Source organism: Theropithecus gelada, chromosome 2 (assembly GCF_003255815.1).
Source record: "Theropithecus gelada isolate Dixy chromosome 2, Tgel_1.0, whole genome shotgun sequence".
In the NCBI taxonomy this organism is placed as follows: domain Eukaryota; kingdom Metazoa; phylum Chordata; class Mammalia; order Primates; family Cercopithecidae; genus Theropithecus; species Theropithecus gelada.
This window is the reverse complement of record NC_037669.1, coordinates 148,763,493-148,778,297: the sequence shown is the minus strand read 5'-3', so window position 1 is coordinate 148,778,297 and position 14,805 is coordinate 148,763,493. Positions and strand designations below refer to the sequence as shown.

The 14,805-nt window shown below is 35.3% G+C and overlaps 1 protein-coding gene and 1 pseudogene across 2 annotated transcripts in view; both read right to left on the bottom strand.

The window, feature by feature from the left end:
- Positions 1 to 14,805, bottom strand: part of SLC9A9 (solute carrier family 9 member A9) — a 591,811-nt gene that overhangs the window by 232,410 nt on the left and 344,596 nt on the right. The window lies entirely within an intron of this gene.
- On the bottom strand, positions 5,543 to 6,524 carry LOC112619144 (annotated as a pseudogene).

Sequence of the window (14,805 nt, the reverse complement as noted above, 5' to 3'; positions counted from 1 at the left end):
GATCACAAAATCACTTTTTGATTTGAAGTGGCGTTCTATCATTACTCTTTTACAATCCTGTTTTAGTTAAATGAACAAAACAAAACACTTTTTCACTCCAGACAGATTATAAACAAAAGGGCGTGGGGTCAAATTTTTGTCTCTTTTCAGATAATAAGGAAGTCTGTTACCTTTGTCCCCCTCACCTCCACCATCGAATTTAAATCTATGCATCATCTTAAAGAAAGAAAAGAAGTATATAGGAAGAGTCGTTTTGTTTTGATTTTTTCTATTTGTTATTGAGATGTGATGGGAATCTTTGCTCAACATTTTACATGGAGGCCCATAATTTTAAATATTTGTTTTAGTGATTTGCTTCCTTTGAATAACCTAGGATTTTAACTTGATTTACTCACTCAACTTATTGATATCTAAAACTTCCCAGCAGTACAAGTAACTGTGTACATACACATAGTAGAAAAGTTTTGTTTTGCATTTAGGCCCATTTTTGAACCTGCTCTTTGTTCCTGTTGTTATCTATTCTGCTGTCAATACTGCACTCTTTTAAATTAATGTGGATCCATAATACATGATAATATTTCATAGTCTAGACTGTTCTCACACCCCACATTATTCCTGGTTATTTTTGCATGTTTAAAGAAATGTTGCAGCCTGGCCAACATGGTAAAACACCATCTCTACTAAAAATACAAAAATTAGTCAGGGATGGTGCTGCGTGCCTGTGGTTCCAGCTACTCTGGAGGCTGAGTCAGGAGAATAACTTGAACCCGGGAGGTGGGCGCTGCAGTGAGCTGAGATCACATCACTGCACTCCAGCCTGGGCAACAGAGTGAGGCTCTGTCTCAAAAAAATAAATAAATAAGAAAGAATGAAAGAAAGAGAGAAGGAAAGAAAAAAAAGAAAGAAATGTGTTTCTTGATGTTTAATCACCCGGGAAAGTTCATACATCATATGTTTATAATTTAAGATTTAAAAATATTACCAGCATCCCAGAATCACTCTTCTCTCTCACAATATCTCTTTCCACAATTTAACTACTATTAGCACCTCTACCACCACAAATTAGCTTTTCTTGTTTTTAAGTTTTATATGAATGGAATTGGACAATACATACCCTTGCATTTGTCATCTTTGACTCAGCAATATGTTTGTGAGATTCTTCATGTTGTATTTAGTTCATTTAATATTAATGTTTCACAATGTACTTATTCATACTACTACTAATAGACATTTGGGTATTTTCTAGTTTGGGGCTATGATAAATTTTGCTGCTAAAAATACATGCTTGCCTTTCTGCAGAATTGTTGGGACATAGTGCCCTGCAGTTTCCCAAAGCGGTGGTATCAATTTGCACTCCAATCAGCAATTCTAGTAGCTTTACATCTCGCCAACACATTTTACTGATGTTTTCTGAAATGACACTTTTGCCTCTTGATATTGCCACTTGAACTTAGAAATCAACTTTTCAATTTCCGCAAAACTTACCTATTGGCATTTTAGTTGGAATTGTATTAATTTATAGATAAATTCAGATAAAACGTACTTCTTTTTAATATTGAAGCTTTGGATCCATGAACATCATATATCCTTATAATTATTTTAGCTTTCTTAAATTTTCATATAAGGATTTTTCACATCTTTGTTTAGATTTATTCCTAGATATTTGATGTTTCTTGTTATTATTGTAAATAGTACCTTTTTCAAAGTTCCTTTTCTAATGTTCATTGCTAGATTCACATATACAATTGATTTTTAAAATTGACCTAGTATTCAGGGCCTTATTAAATTTAGTTAATAATTCTCATAGTTTATTGGTAGTTTTTGCTTTCAAATAAGGGTAGGTTTTTTCCTTTCCAGTCATCATAGATTTTGCATCTTTTTGTTTGTTTCATTACACTTGTTAGGACCTCCAGCACAGTGCAAAATACAAGTGAGATATGGGCATCTTTGTCTTTTTCCCAGTCTCAAAATGAACATTTTCAATATTTCCTATCAAATTTATAGAAATTCTGAACAGACTAAAGAAGTTCCCTTTTGTTCTTAGTCTATCAGAAATAGACCCTAAAAAGGTGTTGGTTTTCATAAAATGATTTTCCTTTACCTATTAAGATGATCATATGGTATTTGTTTTTTCGCTTTTAAAATGTTGTTATTACATTAATTGATTTTCAAATGCTAAAGCAGTCTTGCATTCCTGCAATAAATCTTACTTGGTCATTATATAGTAACCTTTTTTATATACCACTGGATTTAATTTGCTAAGATTGTGTTTAGGATTTTTGTGTCATATATTTTATATAGTTTTATCAGATTGTATTGTTAAAGTTACTTAGGTATCACAAAACAGGTTCCTGTTCTCTTCCTTAAATGCTTAGAAAAATTATGGGCTTGGAGTTTTTTTGTAGGAAGATTTTTAATTACAGATACAAATATTTTAATAAATATGGGTTTAGTCAAATATTCTATTTACTTTTGGATCAGTTTTAGAAAGTTACATTTTTCAAAGAATTTGTCATTCCATCTACATTTTTGTATTTATTGGCATACAATTGTTCTTAATATCCTCAATATTTGTCTCTGTAGTTATATCTTTCCCCATGTTATTAAGAAATTGTGTTACTTTTTTTCATTCTGGATGAATCTTGTAAGGTAAGTTATTAATTTTATGAATGTTTTCAAGAAGCAACTTTGGCTTTGTCGATTTTTCTGTGTGGTACCCTCTCTTCCCATTTTATTAATTTCTCTCTTTATTATTTCCTGCCTTCAGCATAGCTTTGTTTAATCTGTTTTTATTTAGTACCTTGGTCCTTCAAGTCCTGGATGTCATGGCTGCTCATATCAGACACCTGCTTTTCTGTGTATGACACAGCTTTTCTAGTTGCTTTCTAAAAGAGAGCTGTCCTGACATCTGCAGTCTTTCCTAGCTAGCTCTTCTTGTATGTATATTTTTCCAGGTGAAAACCAATTTTTGTCAGTCCTTCCTACCTCCCAACCATTTTATGGTATTTTATTTTATGTTATTTGTAATGTTATGGTATATATAAGATACCATAAATACCATAAATTTATAAAATATCAAAAATACCATAAATACCATAATTTTATGGTATTTATAAAATATCATAAATGCAACAAAATTTGCATTTTATTGTACCACAATAAAAATGTATATCAATTTAGAACAAAATAGGAGTTTTATAATATAGTTGGGAAAAAAGATAGATTGTTTGGAAAGATTTACAGTAAAAGTTGACTACTTTGGTTAAAATAACCAGAAACCAAAGATGGATTCTAGCTCACTCCTTATACTCAAATTAGAGAAAAATAATCAATTTAAAGGAGAAAACAAAACCTACTTATGAATTATTCAATAAGTCATCAGTAATTTTGTACATATGTTTTCAATCAGGAAATTTTATAAGAATTGTTTGTAGTATAAAAACCTGGAAACAAATATCCATAATATAAGAAATAGTTAAATAAATTATAGTATAATACATTCATATAACAGCCTATATTTTAAGGAGTTCTAGATGAACTAGTATAGAAAGATATCTAAGATCTATTGTTAAATAATAAGGATAAATCTAGCTGAGTATTAACATGTACATATCCATGTAACTTTCATTCACTTTATGGACATTTGCATAATTTTAGTTATAATGAGGATAATTTTAATTATGCAGATGCCCATAGAGTGAAAGTTATATAAAATTTCTTAGATAAAATTCCTGACATGAGTTGTCCTCTGACGAAGGGTATACGTTAATGTTTTCTTTTTAAGCATACTAAAAATCTGCCTTTCAGAAAGAATGGACCAATTTGCATCTCTACAAATGGTGCAGAGGGTGCCCTTTTCCCCATGCTCTTGCCAAAGTATTTTTTATCGGTTTTTAAAAACCTTTGACAATATGATAGACTAACTTATTTTAAATTGTAGATGGTTGTTGGCATTTTAAAAAAGGCTTCTTTCATAGCAATGCGACAGTCCTGATTAGCACTCCTTTGTCTATTTATATCATATAACAACATTTCTTTGAATGAACAGGCTTCATAATAATTTCCTTCTTGGGGCATTTAATGAGAATTTGTGGGCAAATTCAATTTTTTTTCATATGCCAAAATCTCCTGAAGACATGTTTCAAAGGGAGAATCTATACAGCAAGGCCAGCTGACAGAACGAATTTGACCATTAGGACTTTATTGCCTGAGTCTGGCCCGAAGGAGTAGGCGATCACTGAGGGAATAAACTTATCGGGCAATTTTGGATAAAATTTTAAAAAATGAAAAAATTCTTCCACCCCAAAGCCAATAATAATCATCACAATAACAACACATTTCAAACTAGTCAATTCAGTGTTCAATATAAATAACTTCAAATCTACTTCCTCCCCACTCAGGGTCAGTAAAAAATAACTTGACTCAACTTTTTATTTATCCAGTACAGTAAACATTTATTTTGTTTCCATTACTTCACAGTTTGTGAGCATTTGGAGAGGACCCAAGTTAAAACTAATCTTTGCTTAGCAGGGCTTTTTTTCAAGGGGCAGGGGGGAAGCAAGTTAATAGTGCAAACAAGACTGGGGAAATGTTTAAACTGCATAAGAGGACAATCTGTGTTTAAAAACTCTGAAAGTTCATGGTAACCATTCATATGTTAATTAAGTGACATAATCTAGTTAGCACAAACCATGTTCTCTGAAGACTTACTGGATACTATGCTTTTTAGTCTGAGTTACTGTATTTACTAGAAAGTAAAAGAAAAAGTCATATCTATTTTATAAAATATATATTTATCACTAACTCTCATTGACCTTTTTCTTCTATCCACACAAAAAATGTAATTTTACCATATCATTATGGTTCATAGAGAAATATTACAGCAGTTCAATATACCTGACTAATACTAATTAAATTCACATGAATTCCTCAACATAGATTTTATGAGGCTCGACACAACCTACTGACTTTCATCTACTTGTCCATGAAATGCACTGAAATTCATCGTAACTGAGATGTTAAAGAATCTCAAAACTGCAATGAAAATTAAATGAAATGGTTATTTTCTTTAGAATTGTATCTCAGAATTAACCTTGGCTTGTATTTTCATTTTACTTATAAAATTTGTCTTTATTCCTAACTGGGACCTTTCTATACAGAATAGCTCAGATTTCATTTTTATATACTATTAAGTACGTCTATAGCTATTTTGAACAAAGCTGGCATATAGGTGAATAATTTTTATTCCTGCGTTGGGGAATTTGCAAATAAACTTTATAATAAATGCTATTGAAATGATAAACTTTTGCTCCTAGGATTTCATTTAATTAATATTTTGGGCTGAGTATGCAGACTCTATTGATGGTGCAGGACAAAGTGGGACTTTCTAGGCCCCTCCCATTCTTCACCCATTCACAGTGGCATGGAAACTGTGTCTAGAAGGGGAGATTCTCAGTGTGATTGGGGATACTAAGTGGGGCAGGGACTGCACAGCAGCTGAGGGCCTCTCTTTTACTCTCATGTTCTCACTGGGGCTGGTGGTCTAGGAGGCCATGTGGACTATAAGGCCTACCACCTTGTTGCTGTAAGCAAATTCATGGTCATATCAGGAAACGAGCTTGACAAAGTGGTCATTGAGAGCAATGCCTGTCCCAGCATCAAAAGTGGAGGAATGAATGCCACTGTTAAAGTCAGAGGAGATAACCTGGTGCTCAGGATGCTCAGGATGCCCTTGAGGGGGCCCTCCAAAGCCTGCTTCACCACCTTTCTGATGTCATCATATTTGGCAGGTCTCTCCAGATGGCAGGTCAGGTCTGTGACTGATGTTGGCAGTGGGAACATGGGAAGGATATGCCAATGAGCTTCCTGGTTCAGCTCAGGGATGCTTTGGCAGTGCCAGGATATGCAGGGATGATGTTCTGGAGAGTCCTGCAGTCATCACACCATGGTCTCCCAGAGGGGCCACCTACGGTCTTCCAGGTGACATTGATGGCATGGACATGGTCCTGAGTCCTTCTATGATGCTAAAATTGTCATGGATGGCCTTGACTGGGAGGCTAAGCAGTTGGTGGCACAGAAAGCATTGCTGATGACTGTGAAGTTGTTTTTGCACTTCTCATGATTTACGTCCATCATGAACATGGGGGCATCAGAGGAGGGGGCAAAGATGATGACTCTTTTGGCTCCCTTGTCTAAGTGAGCCCCAGCCTTCTCCATGGTAGTTAATACACTGGTGAACTCCGCAACATAATCAGTGCCAGCATCACCTCCATTTGATTGGGGTAGGATCTCGCTCCTGGAAGATGATTATGGGATTTCCACTGATGACAAGCTTCCTGTTCTCAGCCTTGATGGTACTGTGGAACTTGCCATGGGTGGAATCATACTGAAACATGTAGCCCACGTAGTTGAGGTCAATGAGGGGGGTTGTTGATGGCAGCAATATCCACTTTGCTAGAGTTAAAAGCAGCACTGGTGACCAGGTGCCCAATACAGCCAAATCCATTTACTCTGGCCTTCACCTTCACTATGGTGTCTCAGGGATGCAGCTGGGGCTGCAAGGGAAGATGTGGCTGTTTATTGAATGGAAGGAGAAGCGAGCTGCTCCTCGGATTTTAATTTTCACTCAGTTCCAAGTACTCAGGAAATGTGTTTGAGGTGAAACCAATAATTCCCATGGGCTGTAGAGGTGGTAGGGGAGACGAATTATAATAAAGACCTTTACCATCAGAACATAAGGATTCTGAAGGCTTTTTTGCCTATTAAGGTCACGGTTCCCAAATGAGGTTTCCTCTATAAAGTTGAAGATTTACAGTTACATATAGGTAAAGTGCAATCTTTGGAGATCCTTCTATATCTAAAGCATTATAGTAATATCAATATTACTACTTCTAAAATAGTAACAATGCTAATGAAATTCCTATTTTTTAGGACCTAAACTGTACTAAGAAATGTATTAAAAGCTTTTACATACTTTAACAATTTTTAAAAACCTTTATGTTATAAAGTCAACAAAACCCAGGAATTGGTAATAATATTCCCATTTTACCATTGGGAAAACTACATTCAAAGGCATTAATGCACTTGCATTAATTACACAGTAAAGGGAAGAGGTCAGTTGTCCTGAGTTTTGTCCAAGGCTCACACCATTTCTGCCAGATTAGGCAGCCTCCCCATTGTATAAGATTCAGGCTCTCAAGTGGCAAGATGTTTGAATATTTGTAACACTTTCAAGTTTGCAAGGCATATTTTCATACATACATCTTGTTTGATCATCGGAAGAAGTCAGGGGTTGGCAGGAAAGGTATCAGTGACTCTGACCATATTTTTCCCAGGTTAAAAAAACAAACTTAAAAGGTAAATTTCTTTGTACCCAATTAGTGGAAGCAACAGGGTGTGGCTTGAGGCAGGGGATACTTATCCTCTCCCGAATATTTATCACCACTCACCCATCCAAGCCAATCCCTCCTATACTCATTCTCTCTCCCGGCTCCCCAAAGGCAAAACCAAAGCTCTTGCCGTGTATTTGAAGTTTTAAGACGAATCCCTTTCCAAATAACCCTCTTTTCAACCCAATTTCTTCTTCAGAGAAGTTCTGTGTTTTGCTCTGTGCCCTACAGTAACATGATAATGATTATATATAGCTTTATATATGCACATAAATTATACCTATAGATTATGTATATGCCTAGAGTAAGACAAATGTCATCCAGTTTGGCAGGCTGGGCTCCAAATCCAACATCAGATTCTTCAAGTTGTTTAGGACTATCCAGTCCCTATAGTAGAGGAGGTGTACCACTTCAGTGTTCAGAGAGCTGCTCTTTATCATATATTTCTTTGTTTGAGAATTTTGGGGTTCCCTATGCACTCCTGCTTGCTACCCAGCCCTCTCCCATCTCTTGTATTTCATTGTCTTCTTTTAAACTTAATCTTGCTTTTTAAAAACATGAGAATTTCAAAAGCACAGCCTATAAAAACACAACAAAACACATTTTAGGAAGATGAATAGGCATCATTAAGTAAGTAAAGTTAATATAGGAAATAAACGTAGTTACAGCTACAAGGAATTGAGCTTCATTAAACTGAATAAATACTGAACAAATACTGTAGCTAGATTTCCTTGAAACCCTCAAGCTTATAACTTAAGGGGAAGGCCATTTTCTCTGAAATTACTTAATTACTTTAGCCAGTAAATACTAATAACAGTATTCATATTTCTGGAAGTTTTCCACTTTTGACTCTTCCCTTTAAAAATTTTTTTTTGCTATTAAAGTAAAAGCCATTACAGGATTTTGTAAGGTTGCATTTAAGTTAATATACCATTAAGTTAAGAATAGCTTCTCATGTTTGCACCTTCACAGAGTACTTATCATGATACTGCTCAGAGATATTGGTCACGAAATAAGATAGGCCTTAGATCCATTTTGATGAATTTAAACACAGGTACACATATGCACACAGAGTTTAAACCGTAAGACTTCAAGAATAGAATTACTTTGTAACGTATATAGTCCAAACATCCATTCAAATGCTTGATTGCTCCTAGACGCTTGTTGAGGGGCTACTCAACCTGGAACTGAACATTGCCAAAGTCAGAAACCTCACTACTTCCTAAGGAACTGAATGGCATTTTTGGACCCATATAACTGTTAGAAATCCTTCCTTATGTTCAGCTAAAATTTGGCTATTACTTTCAACCGCTTCTCCTACTTCTTTGGTTCACAGAAAATAAGTCACATAGGGTATCATTTTATTTTATATTGCTTGGCTCTAACAGCAGAGAGAGGATTTTTATCAGAATAGTTGTAGCAGTAGGCAATTCCACAGTTTAGGCAGCAACAGCCACTTTTCATTCAACAGTCTTATTAATCGTGAAAGTAAATATTTTGCTGCCGGTAGTTTGTGGCTGACATATGAGGTCCTGAGTCTAGAATATCTACAAAGGCTGGGGGACTCTTTTGGAGAACACTTATTTGAATGTAATGCTGGTTACATTCAAATAAGGGTCCTGCAAAAAAATTTTCTCAGTAAATCTAATGGTACTGGTCTTTTGAAAAAATAAAAGTTGTAGAATAACACAATTAGTTTCTCTGTAGTTTTGCCAATAAATACTAACGAAAGAAAATTGCCTAGTTGAAACAATATATTTTCTGTGCAGAAATTAAAATTATGTCTTTAAAAAAATCCCTTAATGAATAAGCCAAGAAAAACATTGATATTAATATTAGGTGCTGGTATGGAAAATTCACACATTATCACAGTTTTCAAAGGTTAACAGTCCCTCTTCTTTAACTTTTTAAATTTAGCTATTCCTGACCTCCTTCCTTATTCATCTTTTGCATATTATCTTAAGATTTTATTTTTTAGAGCAATTTTAGGTTCATAGCAAAATTGAGAGGAAGGTACAGAGATACCCCATATACCTCCTACCCCAACACATGTACAGCCTCTCTCATTATTAATATCCCTCATTAGAGTTGTGCATTTGTTACAATTAATGAATCTATGTTGGAGCATCATTATTAGCCAAAGCCCATAGTTTACATAAATGTTCACTCTAGATGTTAAACATTACTTGTGTATCTTTTTGTCTTTGTAATTAGCCTATGCTAAACTCTTAGGTGGGAGTATGAATAATACATATCTTAGTTCTGGCTTCTATAATAACTATACCACAGACTGGGTGGCTGAAACAACAAACACCCATTTATCACAGTTTTGGAGGCTGAGTAGTCCAACATTAAGGTGGCTGCAGATCTGGTGTTGAGAGCTCATTTCCTAGTTTGCAGATGGCTCTTTGGTTGTATCTTCATATGCTGGAGAGCAGAGAGAATGAACAAGCAAGCTCTCACGTCTCTTCTAATAATGGCATGAATCCCACTAGTGAGGGCTCCACCCTCATGACCTAATTACCTCCCCAAGGCCCCAACTCCAAATACCATTAAGTTGGCGGGATACAAACATGCAGTCCATAGCAACACATGAAAAAAGGGAAGATTTCTAATTATGATTTTTTAAGGTGTCTGAATTGAATGCCAAATCCTAGCCATTGCCAGTCAGATGAGTAACAACTGTTTAAGACATGACTGAGGAACTCCACTCCATCCACTATGAGAACCAGGTGCTCTTTCTAAATTAACATCTACCGCTGGCAACAGAATATTAAGTCTCAGATATCTTGAGATGTGTTTGATCTCTTCATGCCAACCCAATCCCTTGATAAAAGTATTGCAAACTAAAATATGCAGGATTGAAAACATTATTCAGTGATGTTTCATAATCAGCCATGTCACAGTGGAATGCATTAGATCATCAGGACAAACATGAAACACTAGAATCAAACCAGTATTCATTCAAGCAGGCTTTGTCACCACCAGTGCTGCACCTGTCTGAAATAACAGTTTCATAACCAGCTCGAAGATTTCAAGAGCTTACTTGTTTTATATTATGCTATTCCCAATAAACATTTTCATTTGTGTTAGTGCATGTTATACTGATATTCCTTTGAAAAACTTTCTGAATTTGGTAGTTTTGTATATTCTACTGTAATGGTACAACAGTAGTCAGAACTTCTCAGAAAAATTTCTTTTACCACATATCCCCCATCTCCAATTTATGAGGAAAAAGAATAAGAGGACTAATTAAACTGATTTACTATTTAACCTGACCAAATTCATTGCTCAACTTTTCCTTTTGCTTTTGGGTCATCTTTTGGGTAAGATAGAAAAGTAAATATTTCACAATTTAGAAGGTGAAGAGGCACAGATGCTTTCCTTGTGTATTTCAGTAAGCTTTAAATCTAATAAATGGACATAGCACTCAACTTTATACTATATGTAAAAAGTGATATTAAAACTCTTAATTTTTGTTCTACAGGTGGTTATAAATTTACTTGATTTAACTAACAAAGAAAATAAAAAGCTACAACAAATGGTTAAAAATCATTGTCATTAGGCAGATGACTTTGAATTCAATTTCTGATCTATGGCAGAGTGGGCTATGGAAAGGCATGCAATAGAAAGCTTGAAGCTTAGAGTAGAACATTGATTCTTCGGGACATAATAAGAAATTGGAGACTGTAAAGGAGGCTTTATAAATCAGAGAAATAAATGAAAATGAAAGACAAAAAATATATGACATTTGGATAATGTCATTCAATTGGAGAATAGGCTATCAGATAATTTTTATAAAGGCATGGTTATAAATAAATCAATAGCTGATGAAAATTATATTTGCTTGACTTGTTCCTTTGTAATGGATAGTCAAAATATAGTGACTATAGATTGTCAGTGTTTATACTAAACTCCAGAAAATTCTTATTTTATGCCAATTAAGTTTTTTGAGCTTTCTTTTGATGAGATTTATAAAGCTCCCTTCTGTAAAACCTCTGTGTTGAAGCTACTGCACACCCTTGACAATATAGGCAAAATGTCAAAAATTATAAATTATTACAGTGTAAGAGTGTATTTCTCTTTGTTTCCAAGGAAGAAAGTTATATTTCATATAAAGACCATGCATGCATAACACAGCTCTGAAAGAGAGCTTTAACTCTGACTTATTTCTGTGGTTTGGGGTCAATTTTGTTTTTGTTCCAATCTATTTAGGTCCTTCAAAGTCACCCTACAAAGATCCCTGGGAAAGTGCTCTTGTATATGTGTATTTATGATGATTTTCAAAAATTAGTTTATTTGCAAAAAGTTATATACATATATATGGAGAAAGACTGTACTATAGATATGTGCTAGAAGCTCTTAGTTTCCACTCTCTAGACTAATCCTGTATTTGTTCTGTAAAACATAATGTCTAATGTCCTCTAAACACTAAATGCTGATGGTTAGTAAGTTGCTCTCCAGTGTGCTCAGGTAGCTTCTGCTTCCACCACATGAATTTTATGCTTAACAAGAACCATGCTTGCTCCAAAATTTGTTTATGTCGACTTTAAATTGATATTTGTAATCGCATAATTTGTATAGATTAAATGTAAATATGAAAGAAAGTATGTTTTTCAAAAAACTAAGTTAAATATGCAGAAAGACTAGATAAAATTAAATTGCTTAGAAAATATTACTAAATTAGTAGTGAGCAGAACAATTGTAAAATGTTGCAAAAATGTACATCCAAATACAGATGGATTCTTGTATTTGCCAATGTCTTTAATCTCAAAACTAAAGCAACAGATAAACTAGAAATTCTGGTTGATATATTTGTGGTGTACTTTGTGAAAGAAAGGCAACTAAGAACTGTAATATACAAAGAAAAAAATTGTCTTTGTTAAAAGATTGGAAAATGAATATATAATTTATAAGTGAAAATTAAATACCTATTTGTGTCATTTTATGGAATGATTCTTTGCTTTAGCTGACTTTTCCATTAATTGGTTGGTTCCGATTCTGTGTTGGATAAAAGTACCCAGGCTTTGAGTGTCTATTATTTCTCTATTTCGATTTCTGAAAAAAACTGAATTCATCCAGTTCTTATTATGTCTTCTTGTACCTGCTTCACATTACTAACATTCTCCTTTATCTATTTAAGGATACGAATTATGCCTATTTTAAATTCTTGGTCCATATGTTCCAGTAATCTTGCTTCATGTTTATATTCTATGTTCAGCTTTTGGTCTGTTTTCTACTGGTTGTATGCATTGAGCATCTTGCTGTTTTGCCCTGTGAGTCACAGTTTCCTGGGGTCAAACTTGTTAGGCAAGGTGTATGGGGCAAGGCCCATATACACACTGGACTATCCCCTCAGTAATTTTCAGAAGGAAAAGGGTAATCTCCAGGGTGGAGAAAATCTTTAGCACAACCAAATTTTTGACCATCAATGTCTGTCTGTTCACTTCTCCAAGAAATTCCTGTCAGGAATTTGCCCTTAAATCTTTAGAATGAAGCAACACTGAAAAGACACGATTTCGTCAAGTCCTCCATCTTCCATTAGCCCAGAGAATTTGGGGGTGCAGAAGATCGAGAAAAGAATGCCCACGGGCAATTCTCGCACTTTCATCAAGTTGTTTAGCCCCTGACACCACAATGGATGCCTTGGGCTGGTGCAGTGGGGGTTGGCGAATGATCACCCCAAAACAATGAGGTAAAGAGGGGAAGGAAGAAGTTAAAATCTTTGCCTGAACCTCTCTTCCTACTTCTGTTTCTGGCTACTGTCCAAGCTGTGGCCATGCTTTCTCTTGGCCCCACCACCTTTAAGACAACCTTGGCCTTTCCAGGTGTTCTCAGAGTTAATTATTACTTCTTCAGCTCCCAGTTTCCTCTCAATTACGCAGTCCCTCCAGGTTTAATTGGGGAGGAAGGAGCCAGCAGCTGAAGCTATTTGCTATCTCGTCAGCACTGATTTGTGTATTCTTTTTCGAAGTTGGAATTGCTGATTGAGAATGATAAATGGTATTGAGGTGTTGTCTACAGGGAAATATGCGCAGTTTAATTTGAGTGAAATTACAGCCCATGTTAGGAGTACTAAGCCAAGGCTCAGTGGCCTACGAGGCAGACCACTTGTGCAGTATTAACTCGACAATGTGTTACCCCAGCAATACTGGAAGACCTCGTCCGGGCATAACTGGGGGTATGATGTAGTCTATGGCCTAAGCCCTCAGCCTCTGTGTGAAGTGGCACACCCTCCTTTCCTTGGATGAAGAAATCATTCATTTCAGAAATCTTGAGACTGACCTATTTTCAGACACTTTGCTCTTTTATCAGCATCTATACACAATTGTCTTTCCACCATTTGTTCTATATTTGGTCTAGAGAAAAATAGTCATTCTACCCAAAGACATATCATTTCTTATATGCCTTATGCTTGAGATGCTGAATACCCTGGAATTTCACCTTTTGGTAAATCAAACTGAACACTCCAAAAAAAAGGGTAAAGTCACAAAACAGGCAATTTCTTAAACAACATGTATGGATAGCCCAAAAACTAGTCTGTAAGCTCAGCAAGAACACCAACCATATTTGTTGTTTGTCACTAACCTCAACTCCCAGCAGAAAACTTAGCATATCATAATGCTCCATAAATATCTGCTGAATGAATAAAATTAATAAAAGACAACTCTCAGGAATCGCTTGGTGGCACTGAAAGTTTGTATAATCATCCTGCATGGAGATTAGGAATATGTAATAAAACTTTATAGGATCTAAAACCTTGAAGTGAACAATTACACTTACTAGAATTTATCCTAAGGAAATAATATAACAAGTAGACATAGATTTACATTTAGGATGTTAACTATTTAAAATGAAAAGGGTGGTTTTCCACCAAAACATATATCAAAAAGAGAATACTTAAACTACAGGCATACTACAGGAGATATTGTGGGTTTGGTTCCAGACCACTGCAATAAAGCAAATATAGCAATAAAATGAGTCACACACACTTTTTGGTTTCACAGTGTATATAAAAGTTATGTTTATACTGTAGTCGATTAAGTGTACAATAACATTATGTCTAAAAAACAATGTACATGGCTGGGTGCGGTGGCTCATGCCTGTAATCCCAGCACTTTGAGAGGCCAAGGCGGGTGGATCACGAGGTCAAGAGTTCAAGACTAGCCTGACCAAGATGGTGAAACCCCATCTCTACTAAAAATACAAAAATTAGCTGGGTGGGGGGGGTGGGCGCCTGTAATCCCAGCTACTCAGAAGAGTGAGGCAGAGAATTGCTTGAACCTGGGAGGCAGATGTTGCAGTGAGCCAAGATTGTGCCACTGTACTCCAGCATGGGTGACAGAGTGAGACTCTGTCTCAAAAAACAAACAAAACAAAAGAAATGTACATGTCTTCATTAAAAATGCTTCATTAC